This window comes from Notamacropus eugenii, chromosome 2 (assembly GCF_028372415.1).
Source record: "Notamacropus eugenii isolate mMacEug1 chromosome 2, mMacEug1.pri_v2, whole genome shotgun sequence".
Classification (NCBI taxonomy): Eukaryota; Metazoa; Chordata; class Mammalia; order Diprotodontia; family Macropodidae; genus Notamacropus; species Notamacropus eugenii.
In genome coordinates this window covers 458,638,348-458,653,017 of record NC_092873.1, presented here as the reverse complement: position 1 = coordinate 458,653,017, position 14,670 = coordinate 458,638,348, and the positions used below count along the sequence as shown (strand labels likewise).

The following is a 14,670-nucleotide window of genomic DNA, read 5'->3' as shown; positions in this document are numbered from 1 at the left end:
ATATTATTCCGATGTAACAAATGCTTATTTGGCCTATATGATACATCATTTATTACATGTGACAGAACTGCTGGATCCCCTTTGGTCTGGGATTCTTGTTCAGGTTACTGCTTGGCAAGCTTCAGACTTGGCTGGAAGTTGGAACTGACAGACCACTCTGTTTCCATATTTAATCCTACTTCTGACCCTAATTCTCTTTCTTGTTTTTCATGCTTTGCTTGCATGTCTCTCATTGCTCTTCCCAGTTTTTCCTCCACCTCTCTAACTTGATTTTCAAAATCCTTTTTGAGCTCTTCCATGGCCTGAGCCCATTGAGTGGGCTGGGATACAGAAGCCTTGACTTCTGTGTCTTTCCCTGATGGTAAGCATTGTTCTTCCTCATCAGAAAGGAAGGGAGGAAATACCTGTTCCCCAAGAAAATAACCTTCTATAGTCTTGTTTTTTTTTTCCCTTTTCTGGGCATTTTCCCAGCCAGTGACTTGACTTCTGAATATTCTCTTCACACCCACTTTGCCTCCAGATCCTCCCAGCCAGTGCTTGGGGTCTGAGATTGAAATGCTGCTTCCCAGCCTCAGGGCTTTGGGCAGGGGCAGGGCTTCTATTCAGTGTGAGATTAAGTTCAGGTGCTCAGGTGGGGGCAGGGCCACCTCACGGGCTCAGTTCCCTCAGGGGGTTTATGCAGAGACCTTCAACAATGGATCCGAGCTCCTGCCTGCTTGGGGAGCCCTGGTCTGCTCCTGCCTCCACTGCTGCCTCCCGAGGGGGCCTGAGTTATGGGGGCACCCCACTCCCCTCTCAGCAAGCTGAGAAGACCTTCTCACCAACCTTTGGGGCCCGTGGGTGGAGGGACCCGCGTGGCTGCTGGAGATTCTGTCCCTGAAGCCTGCTCGGATCTGCTCCTCTCAGGCACCGTGCGGCCAAGGAAGCACTGGGCTCCAGGTCCACAGCGCGAAGGACCTTTTGCCAGAGGTTTTCAGGCTCTCTGGAACAGAAATCTCGTCCGCTCTGTTGTTCTGTGGCTTCTGCTGCTCCAGAATTTGTTTGGAGTTCTTTTTTACAGATATTTTATGGGCTGTGGGTTTGGAGCTGGCGTATGTGTGTCTTTCTACTCCGCCATCTTGGCTCTGCCCCCCCCCCCCCAATTCTCTTTCAAACCGTAACAATAGCAGTGGTGGCAGCAACCTCCTGCTGCCAGATGCCTATCTCCCCATTCAGACCAATATGTAGCTCATGAATACAGACCTCCATTCTTGCCTGTTTGCATTTGTTCTTTCCTGATCTAGAAAAAGGGAGTTTTGAAGGAGGCTGCAATCTTGAGAAATTTGAAAGACTGGAGGACCAGAAGGAAATCTAGAATGCCAGTGAAGCAGTGAAAAGAGACCTGCGGAATCCAGTAATGGAACAAATCAGACTCAGCAGCCAAGATGACATTTTCTAGAGGAATTTGACCATCAGTCAGGCCATGGTCAGAAGTGAATTTGGTGGACAAATGCTCTGAAGACTCAGTTCTTGGTGGTATAGGGGAGTGTATGACCCTGATTGTAATTCTTGTAATTGCTATATCTTTTCAGCAAACATCTCTTTATAAAAGCTAATGGATGGAGAGAAAACTAGAGGGCAGAGTGAAATGGCAGAATAGAAGCAGGGACCTGCCTGAGCTCTCCACCCCAAACCCCTCAAAATACCTGTAAAAAATTATTCTAAACGAATTCTAGAGCAACCGAAGCCATAAACTGACAGAGTGAAACAGAGTTCTAGCCCAAGACAATCTAGAAGTCTGACAGGAAGAGTCTACTGCACCAGGGTTCAAAGTGGAGCACAGCCCAGCTTGGGCCACACTAACACAGGTGAGACTGGAGCAGGCCTCAGGGCATTCAATCACTGGCAGCTGTAGCAGTTTCCAGACTTCTCAACCCACAAATGCCAAACACAGCTTCAAAGACCAGTGGGAAAGCTCTATCACCTGGGTGAAAGAGGAACATGGTCTAGCCGCAACCCCAGCCCCAAGACAGCAATACCCACTGTTGCAGCTGCCAGTTGCTTTTGGAGATCTGAGCCTACAGATGGTAGGGGACTCAAGCAGCCAATCTGGGTCACAGTCCTGAGGCAAGGAAGAATGCTGATGTGGCAGAGTTGGTGGTGGCTGTGGAGTTGGAATCCTATGTGCAGTTCCAGGGCAGAAAACAGTGCTTATGGTTGCTCACACACCAAAGTGAAGGCCAAGAGAAGAGGAAACACCTCTCCTTTGATCATACCACTTTGGAGGAACTGAGAATTTACAGGTCCCTAGAGATATCTCTGAAAACTGCTGCACAAAATCCCTAAAACTTGTGGCAGCACACTTTCCACTTAACAAAGAACTCAAAAGTCAAGTAACTGGCTGGAAAAACAATCAAAAGGGAGAAAAAAAATAAGACTATAGAAGGTTACTTTCTTGGTAAAAAGGTACTTTCTCACAATGAGGAAGATCAAAGCATACAACCAGAGGAAGATTAAAGCATATAGCCAGAGGAAGACAGCAAGCTCAAGGCTCCTATATCAAAAACCTCCAAGAAAAATATTAAATGGTCTCAGGCCATAGAAGAGCTCAAAAAGGATTTTGAAAATCAAGTAAGAGAAGTAGAGGAAAAATTGAGAAAAGAAATGAGAGCAATGCAAAAAAAATCATGAAAAACGAGTCAACTTCTTGCTAAAGGAGACCCCCAAAAAATCTGAAAAAATAATACCTTTAAAATTAGGCTAAGCCAAATGCCAAAAGAGGTGTAAAAAGCCAAGAGGAGAAGAATGCTTTAAAAAATCAGAACTGGCAAAATGGAAAATGAGGTCCAAAAGCTCACTGAAGAAAATAATTCCTAAAAAATTAGAATGGAGGAAATAGAAGTTAATGATTTTATGAGAAATCAAGAAATTATAAAACAAAATCAAGAGAATGTCTTATAGAAGACAATGTGAAACATCTGATTGGAAAAACAACTGACCTGGAAAATGGATCCAGGAGAGATAATTTAAAAATTATTGGTCTACCTAAAAACCATGATCAAAAAAAGAACCTAAATACCATCTTTCAAGAAATTATCCAGGAAAACTGCCCTGATATTCTAGAACCAGAGGGTAAAATAGAAATGGAAAGAATCCCCCAATTACCTCCTGAAAGAGATCCCAAAAAGAAAACTCCTAGGAATATTGTAGTCATATTCCAGAGTTCCCAACTCAAGGAGAAAATATTACAAGCATCCAGAAAGAAACATTTCCAGTAATGTGGAAACATAATCAGGATAACACATGATTCAACAGCTTCTACACTAAGGGATTGGAGAGCTTAGAATATGATATTCTAGAGGTCAAAGGAGCTAGGATTAAAACCAAGAATCACCTACCCAGCAAAACTGAGTATAACACTTCAGGGAAAAAATGGAATTTCAATAAAATAGAGGACTTGCAAGCATTCTTGTTGAAAATACCAGAGCTGAAGAGAAAATCTGACCTTCAAATTCACAAATCAAGAGAAACATGAAAAGTAAAAAGGAAAGAGAAGCCATAAGGGACTCATTAAAGTTGAACTACTTACATTCCTACATGAAAAGATGATATTTGTAACTCATGAGACCTTTTTCAGTATTAGGGTAGTTAGAGGGGGAAAATAATTATATATATATATATAGATAGATAGATAGATATAGATATAGATATATATAGGTGTGTATGTGTATGTATGTATATATTATATATATAATTATATATAGGTGTGTCTATGTATGTATACATTATATATAGTAGTTATATGTGTATCTATGTATATATATGTGTGTATGTATGTGTATATATATATGTGTGTGTGTATATACATATATCTATGTATATGTATATACACACACACATAGACAGAGGGCACAGGGTGAGTTGAATATGAAGGGAGAATACCTAAAAAATAAAATTAAGTGTTGAGAGGAATGTACTGGGAGAAAGAGAAAGAAAGAGGTAGAATGTAGTAAATCATCTCACATAAAAGAAGCAAGAAAGAGCTTTTTACAATGGAGGGGATGAGGGGGGAGGTGAGAGGGAATAAGTGAGCCTTACTCTCATCAGATTTGACTTAAGCAGGAAATAACACACATTCAATTGGGTATGAAAATCTATCTGACCCTGTAGGAAGGCAGGAAGGAAGGAGACAGGAGAGAGAGGATAATAGAAGGGATGGTAGATTAGGGGAAGGGGTAATCAGAAGCAAACACTATTGTGGAGGGACAGGTCAAGGGAGAGAATGGAATAAATGGAGGGCAGGATAGGAGACAGGGAAATGTGGTTAGTCTTTTTGCAACATGACTATTATAAAAGTATTTTACATGGCTACACATGTGTGATCTATATCAAATTGCTTACTATCTCAATGAAGGTTGGTGAGGAGGGAAGAAGGGAGAGAATGTGGAACTCAAAGCTTTAAAAATGAATGTTAAAAATTGTTTTTGCATGCAACTGAGAAATACATCATACAGGCTATGAGGCATAGAAATCTATCTTTCTGGGGTGCAGGGGAGGGGAGAGATGGGGAGAAAATTTGTAAATCAAAGTCTTGTGGAAGTGAAAACTGAAAATAAATAAATATTTTTTTAAAAAAGCTAATCAATGCTCATTGTTTAAACCATAATGGAGTGCTAATCACTTGGTCAATGACACACAAGAGGTACTAACTATAATTGGTTGTTAAGAAAGAATGAATGCTTGAACTAGTAGTATTAGAGAAATATATCCCCAAGTCCTCAGGGAATATTCCTAGAACCCAATTCATCAGTGTCAGAGGGATACAGAAAGGATACAAAAGAAAGAACAGAGAGAATTATATGATACGATGGGAGGAGGGGGTGGCGGAAAGGAACAGAGCATCCAAAGATTCAAATCTCTAATGAGGAGAATCTTGGTTCCATTAACAGAAATAGGAAAGTTAAGAGAAGGAGATTTTGAATAAATGAATCAATAAATGCAAAAACATTTACTAATTGATGTCTAAGTGATTTACTAAGTCATGTTACTAAGTGATTACAGCATCATTAAACGATGCTATGTTCCAGACACTGGGCTAGGACTGGGATACAAACACAAAAATAAGACAGTCCCTGTACTCAGGGATCTTATATATGCTAATAAGGGAGGGAAGGAATAAACATATGGTGGAATGGTGATCAGGGAAGGGAATTTCAGTTTGAGGAGTATAAAACAATAGAACGGTTAGGTGGCAAAGTAGATGGCAAGAGTCCATACTATGCCTGGAATTCCTAGTAGATGGAAGGATAATAATAGCTAGTATTTTATGATGTGAAATGAAACATGTATGGGGATGACTTGATGTTATAAGATAGGTGAATGCATATACGCACTCACCTACAGGGAGAGCTCAGGTTCATGGGGTAGATCCAATTATGAATAGAACTCTCTGTAAGCATGTTCATGTGGAAAAAGAGGATAATCTCAGTTTTAGACATATTTAGTTTAAGAAGATAGGAGGATATTTAGTTGGAGATGTTTAGCAGGCCTTTGAAAATGTAGCCCTGGATCTCAGGAGATATGGCAGGGCAGAGGATAAAGATTTGTGAATCATATACAGAAAGCTGAAGCCAATAAAACAGATGAACTCACTGAGACAAAGAGTACAGAGAGAAGGCTGATGATAAAACCTAGAAAAATTCCTACATTTAAGAATAGAAAAAAAAAAAAGCACCAATTAAGAACAAGTAAGAGAAAAGAACAAAGACAATGCAGTATTATACCACAAACCAATGGCGAGTTATTGAGGAAATATTTAGTAATGTCAAATGCTTCAGGAAGTTCAAGAAGATAAAAGCCAAGAGAAGACTTACATTTAGCATTTTTATCACTGGTAACCTCAAAAAAAATATTCTCAGTTGAATGGCTGGGACATAAACTAGATTATAGGAGTTAAAAGATCAGTGGGCGGGGAAGAAGTGAGAGCAGTTAGCATGGGTGACTCAAGAAATTAGGATATATTGGTTGCTAATGGCAGGGGGAGTTAAAGGATATTTGAGCATGTTAATAGAAAAAGAAGAAGACAGAAAGTGAGAATGATAATACAAAAGAGGAGACAAATAATGGAGTAGAGATTCCATATTACTAACATTAAGGCTTGAAAAGGAAGGATATTTCTTCCTCCAAGACAGAAAAGAAAAAAGGGGAAGGTGAATACAAATTAATTTTGAGGTCTAGAGAAGCAAATAAAAAAATGGGGGACTAGTGTGCAAATGGCTAAATTCTCAGGCTATTGTTATCACTTGTTGGTCACCTCAGTACAGAAAGAAGCTATTGGTGTGCTCTGATGCATGGCTGTTATGCCATAAAGGGCAACTCAAGCGAGGGAGCTTTACTCAGCAGAATCTACCCAGAGTATCCTCATTGCATTATCATTGTTAAATATATTTCTCCTGATATAGCTAAATAAACAGACTTTTATTGGCTATTGAATGACCTAAAAGTGTGTTATTCAGTTACAGATTCAAACATAAACTACTAGATGACTGACCTGAGGCAGGCCCACCCAGAAGAGATGCCCTTGACAAAGCAAGCCACATATATTCCTGTGATGCTTGGATCCTCAAAAGAATTTCCAAGGAATTGCAAGTGAGTAATACTCCCTCTTTTATCAATATCAATAAAAGTATAGAACATGCAGGTGACCTCCAGAGGTCACTGGGCAAATGCCTGTTCATTTCCTGTCACACTCCCATAAGTCAGGCCACTTGGAGGACAAGAGGCTTAATACAGGTGCCAATGAGAACTTCTGTTTCACTGAAGCCATTTCTCACCAGAACTACTATATTAGATTATAAATAAAGAAAATAAATCTTGAGGTTTAGTGTAATTGGTAGGTATCTATTTATATGCATATTCTTGTCAAGTTTACTGCAAGAGAACCTCATGGCATATGTTAACAGTCATTCTATTCTAGCATGTGTCAAGAGTATTCCCCTATTTGCTACCTTTCCCAGGGAAAGGGAATCACATCATAACTAGCTTGTTGAGAATCCAACACTAGTCCTAAAAAGGAACTGAATCATTTTTGAAGTCTCTTAAGTTTTCATGTGTCTCCAAATTAATGTTAGAAAATATCATAATGGACAACTCTGATGGGAGTGGTAAAATGGTCAAAGATTCACATCATCCATGTTATGGATCACAGAGACCTGCTCATTCTGATATGGTCTACACTTGTCTTGAGTATTAAAAGTGTTTGCTCTGGAATGATCTGTGTTACTAAATATATTAAAAGGCAGCTAGTTAATAAAGATCTGAGGTTCTATCTGTGAACATATATAGAGATATGTTATTCTAGGGCAGAATAAGGAGGAGTATTCCTGGCTATAGTAACACACTGGCCCACTTCTACCTGCCCTATTTATTCCAGAGGAGGTATGGTTGGCTGGAGTAATCCTAGAACAAGAGTGGGGCAATGGAAAGTCAATGCAGTGTCCAAGAGGACATCACTCAAGTCCAACAATCCCTGGGACCTACAGCTCCCTAGCCCAGCACTATTGCCCCTTACAGCCTGAATGCTAATAAGTATAGTAATCATGTTTTATTTCACAATATATTATGGGAACACCAGTCTTTATCAACTCCCAGAAGATGGCTGAGTCTACATATCTACATACTTTAATTATCCAGGCAATTCATCCAAATAATCAGATGTTAAATGAATTACTAACTAGACAATTCAGTCAAAATAGTCACACCAGTTGTATACAACCATTGTATACAACTATGCAACCATTAGGAATAAAATGATTCCTCAAGTAAATAGTGCTGCAAGCTTGAAGGATAGGGGCATAAACAAAAGTTCTCTTGTAAGGAGTAATTGAAATGATTAATTCAGGGAATTCTGGGTCAATAATTCAATGATTAGCTTATAATGGAACTCAGTTTACAGAACTGGATCCCCCATAGTCCCTTCCATGCCCACCCTTCCCTACAGCTTCAGTACATATAACCCATTCCCTGTTCTTAACTATACTACAGCTATAACTATATACAACTACTAACTATAATACAGCTACAGGCAAACACTATTTTTAATCTAACCATCAAAAGCATTAGCCTCACTCAGTCTGCTCATGATCTTATGAGCCTGGAATCTGATACTCCACCCTCCAATCATACATAGCATGACTGCATATACATGGTGGTCAGAAACAGGATTTGTTTTCTTCTTTTGGCAATGTTACAGTAATTAGAGACAACCAAACTCCCCTGGAGGTAGCAGCAGTTGTCAATGCTGATACTCTCCAACAGGGATGCCTTCAAAGACAGGGCAAACAAACAGCATGGGGGTGACTTTCTATTCATTATGAACGGTTGGTTTAACATCCAGCCAGTGGAAGAATTTATCAACCCTGTAGCAACCAAGATGGTAAACCTCAATTGAGTAACAGAAAACAGCTCTTCCAAACAAGAAGTTCAGCCAGTCATGCCTAGCATAGACAAATTCTTTTCCAGCTATAGAACTTTATCCTCTGTCCTTTTGTCATGTCATCTTCCACTAAGCCTAACTAAGCATAAACATTTACCTGCCTGGTGCATGAAACTTATCATGTAAACTTTCAAAATTATTCACTTGACTAAACAAAAAGAAGAAACTAACCATTTGGGGAAAAAGGTCTTTTGAAGGCAACCAGTTGTCTTGGTTTGGCCTAGACAGTCCTCATTTTGGATGATCTCTGAATAGTGTACAGATATCCCTGGAAAAGCCATACATAATTTCTGCTAAATCTGGAGAACTAGGGAGATTGTGAGTCACTATATCTAAAATAATTTGGTAATAAACCCTGGTCTATCTAACGCCTTGGATCAAATGAAAGAACATATAAAATGCTTTGCAAGCTTTAAAGCATTAAATAATGCTATCTGCTATCATCCAGTAGCCACATACCCAAGACGACTTGAAGGACACTGGGAAGCCTCTCCTCAAATACTGATCTCTAACCCATAAATATGAACTAATAAAATAATAACAATAGCTAATAATAAACCATTAATGATAATGATAATTAAGTTTAAAATAATAATGACTCAGTACAATCAATGTGTTTATTAAGCATCTGCATATGCAAGGTACTGTGCTATGTGTTGAGGATGTAAAGACAAAAATGAAGTAAAATACCTTTTAATAAATGCAAACTACTCAGAATTTGGGATTCATCAAGTAGCCAAAATGTGGTCCATTACCCGGCCAACACAAAGGAAACGATGAGAGAGCACTTTAGACAAAGTTCTGATTTTGGGGGAAGTTTTGTACTACTACTTTCAAGAAGTAGTTGCTTCTCAATTGCATCTCCCTGCAGTAATAGTCCACAGAGTCAGACTCACTCCTCAGAGATTAGACTTCACTCATCCCTGATGGTCTGAGAAAAGAGAGAACAAGTAACAAGAGCTAGGGGAAAGGCACAACTGCACTGGGTCACTAACCTTCCAAGAGGAAAAGACTAGTGATAAGTATGTTTACTGATGGAGCAGCATAAAGATAAAGACAGACAAAAGCTGAGAGAGGAGACAAAAATGAACAAACATTCAAAGAGATATACAATGATCATGTACTTCAAAAGGAAGGAAACTGAGTCAAAACCCCCTGAAGGAGATAAAGCTATTACAGCAGATATCCCAGGGCCCCCTGAAACCATGGGGCAGCTCCAAGAATCACTGGAATGTTTGAGAAAATAATAAATTAATTGAAAATAGTATAGAGATACTATCCATGACAGTATAATCTGTGGAAGAGAATGACAGTATGGAAAAATACAGAGGTAGAAAGAAAAACAATAGACATAAATGGTTATCTCTCTTCTATGACTGTTAAGCTCTTTTTTGAGCTCTTCCAGGAGTTCTCTCTGGGCTTGAGACCTCTTGCATGTTTTTCTCTGGGGTTTTGCCCATAGGTGTTTTGACATTGTTGTCCTCTTCTCAGTTTATTTCCCTGTCGTCATAATAACTTTTATGGTTAAATTCTTTTTTTGTTGTTTTTTGCTCATTCTTTTTGGGGGACCTTTTCCCTTTCTTTTGAATTTGAGTTCTGCTCCCAGGGTGGTAAGGGCTCTGTCTCAGGCTTCTTGTACCAGGAGCTGCTTATACCTGGCTGTTTACCAGTTGCTGCACTGATGTCCTGAAGCTCCTCATTTCTGGTGCTGTGCTGAGAGGGTGGGGTAGGGAATGGCTAGTGCTGCTGGAGGCTATAGGAGTCTGGCAGCTCACCTGGTGAGGGGCTGGGGTCCTTGTGGTGGTGTCTGGCATATGTGGAGGCCTAGTGGAGTGTTTCTGCGTTTCCCTGGGGTTACAGCGAAGAACATGGAGATACTCTGCATGAGAATCTGCCGGCATCCCTGGCTAAACTAAGGCACATGGGAAATCCTGGTGATGGCGTTTGCCTGCTCCATCACACTGAAGCTCAGGATCTCCCACCTGTTAGCCGAGATGGATCTTGCTGCTGGTTTGCTGGGATGCTTCCTGTCCTGAAACACGCTTTCCTTTCACCCAAGTGAGATGGCCTTTCTTGCCAACCAAGTTTCTTGGGCTGAAAAACTGTTTTACCTAATCTTTTCACTGATCCCGTTGTTCCAGAATTTGATTTAGGGTGCTACTTTATGCTTTTTTGGAGATTAATATGGGAGAATTACTCCATCATCTTGGGCCCTATAAATCCCAGATCTAGAATTAAACTTTTAAAAAACAAAACTGGAAGAATCCATCAGAGCTCTACAAGAACACTGAACCCAAAGATTGGGTATGAGGAGAAAATCTAATCATGACAAGCCTTCCAGGTAAATATCATGAAAAAGAAAACCTGAATACCAAACTGTAAGAAATCACACACATGCACACACACACACACACACACACACACAAACTGACCAATAACATTGGCACCTCACACCACAATACAGATCAAAAGATTCATGGAACACCAATGTGAATCCCATATTTGATTCACTAAGAAATATCCTTAACAAAATGCAGAGCTATAATATCAAAGCACAGATTTGACAGGAAGAAAGGAAAAATCATTTTATAGTCTAAAGAGAGGGGAAGAATTTGTCGCTTATTTGGTTTTTTTTAATTGCACATTCTCTAAAAGAGATTGAGAACCAAAGATAGCATCAATAGGATAAAAAAAATCCAAAGAGTAAAATGCACACCAGGAAAAAGCAGGAAAGTAAGTGAAAGAAGTGAATTAATATTTATTTCAGGAGAAAAGTATCATTCCCTCACTGAATATTATAGGCGATAAGACAGTACAGGCTAACTTCTCTCAGACAAAGAAAGAAGAGTGTAGGATGGGGAGAAGGGAGGCAGGTAATAACTGGTCAGAACTTAAGAGGGAAAATGAATGAGAGACGTTAAGTTTCTCCCCTTATCATTGTGGGTAGTGAGAGAAAAATGATAAAACACTAAGGGAGTGACAGATCACAGAATGACCAGTGGGAGCTGGGCACAGCAAGCAGGAAGAGTGTGTTCTAGTAACACTGTAAAGTAACATCACACAGGCCCATATGAGTGAGATAAGGGTTTGGGGATGATTTCTATTGGAGCTTTTTGATAATCCAGGAAATCATCTAAAAGGCAGATTCATTAAACTCTACTAACTCTCAACAGGAATGAGGAAATGTTTGGGACCTGAAGAACAGCTCATCGGCTAAAAGGGGGACGACACGACATCAAAAAGAGTGAGAGAAAAGGAAAAAGATCAGTTCCCCTGAACGAGAGTTATAGAACATTTCCCACTGAACTCTGCTGGCTCCACCAAAAATTAACTTACCTGGAAAGAGATCCCAGAACATACAAGGGGAAAGGATTAGGAAAATGGGTGGAGAAAAACCCAGTATTTGTTAGAAAGAGGCAATTAGTACCAATACAACAGCCACAAAAATTCTCAAAACAGAAATTATACTACCAAACACCTTATATTAAACAAATATGATCCTGATATTTATACCATGGAGAGACAAGATAAAGAAAACTATAAACCAATCTCACTAATATTGACTGATGAATATTAAACTGCTGATTAAAATCCATGCAATGATTTTTTTAGAGAATATAGAAAACACAGAAATCCATAAATAATTTACTATGTCGAAGCTGAATTCATGAATGAACACAAAAATGGCTCAACATTAAGAAAACCATTAGCATAATTAACTATACAAACAAAAAAAACACACAATTATTTCAGTAGATTCTGAGAAAATATTTGACAAAATGGAGCATTCACATTTTTAAAAAATATAGGCCTGGAAGCGTCTTTGATATGGTCAAATATATATAATATATATTTTATACAACATATATGTTACATACATATATATGTACATATATACATATATATTCGAAGCCACAAGCTAATATGACTTTCAACAGAGAAATTTTCCCACAAAGTACTAGTAAAGCAAGAATGTTCCCTTTCCCCACTACGAATGAATAAATATAAAAAACAAGGGCTGCGCAAGAGGAGCACAAGAGAATAATATTAGAGGTATCAACATCAGCAAAGAGAAGACAAAATTATCCCTTTTTCAGATGTTAGGAAGGCACACTTAGAATACCTCAGGATCACTGAAGCAAACAACTGAGATCACTAATAACTTCACAAAATCCTTAGAACACTAACACAAACCAGAAAGAAGCAATGATATGAGAAATTCCATCTAAAAGAACAAAATGCATAAAATATCTAGAGATTAAATTACCAAGATACACAAAAAATAAAACTATAAAATAATCCTTTGGAAAATAAAGGAAGACTTAATAATTTTAGTGTTGATCACTGTTGGGGGTTGGATCATGCCAATGTAATAAAAATGGCAATACCACCTAGAATAAGTTACAAATTTGTCATTGTACAAGACAAATTACACAGGAGATGCTTTATAAAACTAGACAGAAGAACTACCAAATCCATTTAAAAGAACTAAATATCCAGAATCACAAGGAAAATAATGATACAAAGTAAAAGGGGAAAATAGCAAATCATGATTCAATCTCAAACTATCTTATAAAGCAGTAGTCATTAAAAATATTTGGCACTGATCTAAAAATAGAAAATTAAATCAGTAAAATAGAGTAAGCAAGAAGCAAAATTAACCACAATAGTGGTTCAGTGTTTGATAACTCCAAGAATACCAGTTATTAAGAGTAGTAGGGGAGGAAAAACAGAATTCCCTTTTTTTTAGAAAATGGCTGCAAAAACTGGAAAGTAGCTCAGCCAAAATTTTAGACCAACATCTTATGCCACATATCATAATAAATACATGCACAACCTGAATATAAAGGATCACACCATCAATAAATTAGAAGACAATGAGACTGGATTCTTTTTTCAACTATCACTAGAGGGTAAATTCTTAACTAAATAATGGATAGGAGAGATCATAAAAGACAAAATAGAAATAAAATTTAAAAGATTTTGCACAAATAAATTCAATGAGGATAATACAGAGAATTTTAAGCTAGAAATAACGTTTGCAACAGTTATTTGTATGTCTCCTACCCAAGATACAAAAGTAATTGACCAAATATATAACAAGAATTTTTCACCAATAGATTAAACTATAGGAACAATTTTTAAAGAATTTCAAGCTGTAAATAGATGTGTGCAAACATGCCCCAAAGCATTAATAAGAGAAATACAAATTAAAATAAATCTGATCTTTTACTTCACACTCCAATTAGCAATGATGACCAAAAGGGGAACAAGGAATGTTGTAAGGACCATGGTGTCAAACTCAAGTAGAAATGAGGGATCCCTGCTGAATACATACTGACTTAGTTTTAAAATGCAATGTTATCTATATTTTATTGTATTTTTATTTATTATGTTAAATATTTCCCAATTACATTTTAATCTGTTTTGGGTTGCATGGGTGGAGTGTAGCAGCCATGTGCCTTCTGAAGGCCCCTATGACCCCGAATCCAAGAGCCTTGGGAATAGCAATGCTTTCAGCACAATTCCCACAACCATTTCCCTGAGAAGTAGTCTCGGAAAGATGCACCCTGGCGGCTGCTCCTGTAGCTTCTATAATCAGGCAGCTAAGTGGCACAATAGGCAGCTGAGTGCTGCAGTGGATTAAGTCCTAGATTTAGGAGTCAAAAAGACCAGAGCTCAGATTTGCCCTAGATACTTAATAGTTGTGTTTCCCTGGGCAAGTCAGTTAACCTCTGCCTACCTCAGGTTTCTCATCTGTAAAATGGGGATAACAGTACCACCTACCTCCCAGGGCTATTGTGAAAATCAAATGTTATTACATATGTAAAGCACATTAGCTAGAAATCTAGTATTGTTACTGGACAGATATTTCAGTGAAGAGAGAAAATCTTCAGTTTCTCACTCAAGCCTGAGAATGGAACATTTCTCGGTTTGGGTGTGGCCAGAAATATATTTGTTTCAAGGCCCAGTGCAGAAACAAAGTATTACAGAGCTCAAAAATGTCTCAGACATGCCCTCAGATGGTATCTAAACATGGGATGACAGTTGTCAATGGTGGTTCTTTTCATTTCTAAGCCCTAGACACCACAAGACCTTGAAATCATAGTGTATAAACACTACCTAGTAGCTTCTCTATGTAAGTAACAAACAAAACAGCAAAGACCAGAAATCACCAGTACCCTAAAAAGAGCCAA

The 14,670-nt window shown here is 38.5% G+C and overlaps 1 long non-coding RNA gene across 1 annotated transcript in view; it reads right to left on the bottom strand.

The window, feature by feature from the left end:
* The window catches only part of LOC140529609 (uncharacterized), a 196,585-nt gene that overhangs the window by 139,222 nt on the left and 42,693 nt on the right, over positions 1-14,670 (bottom strand). The window lies entirely within an intron of this gene.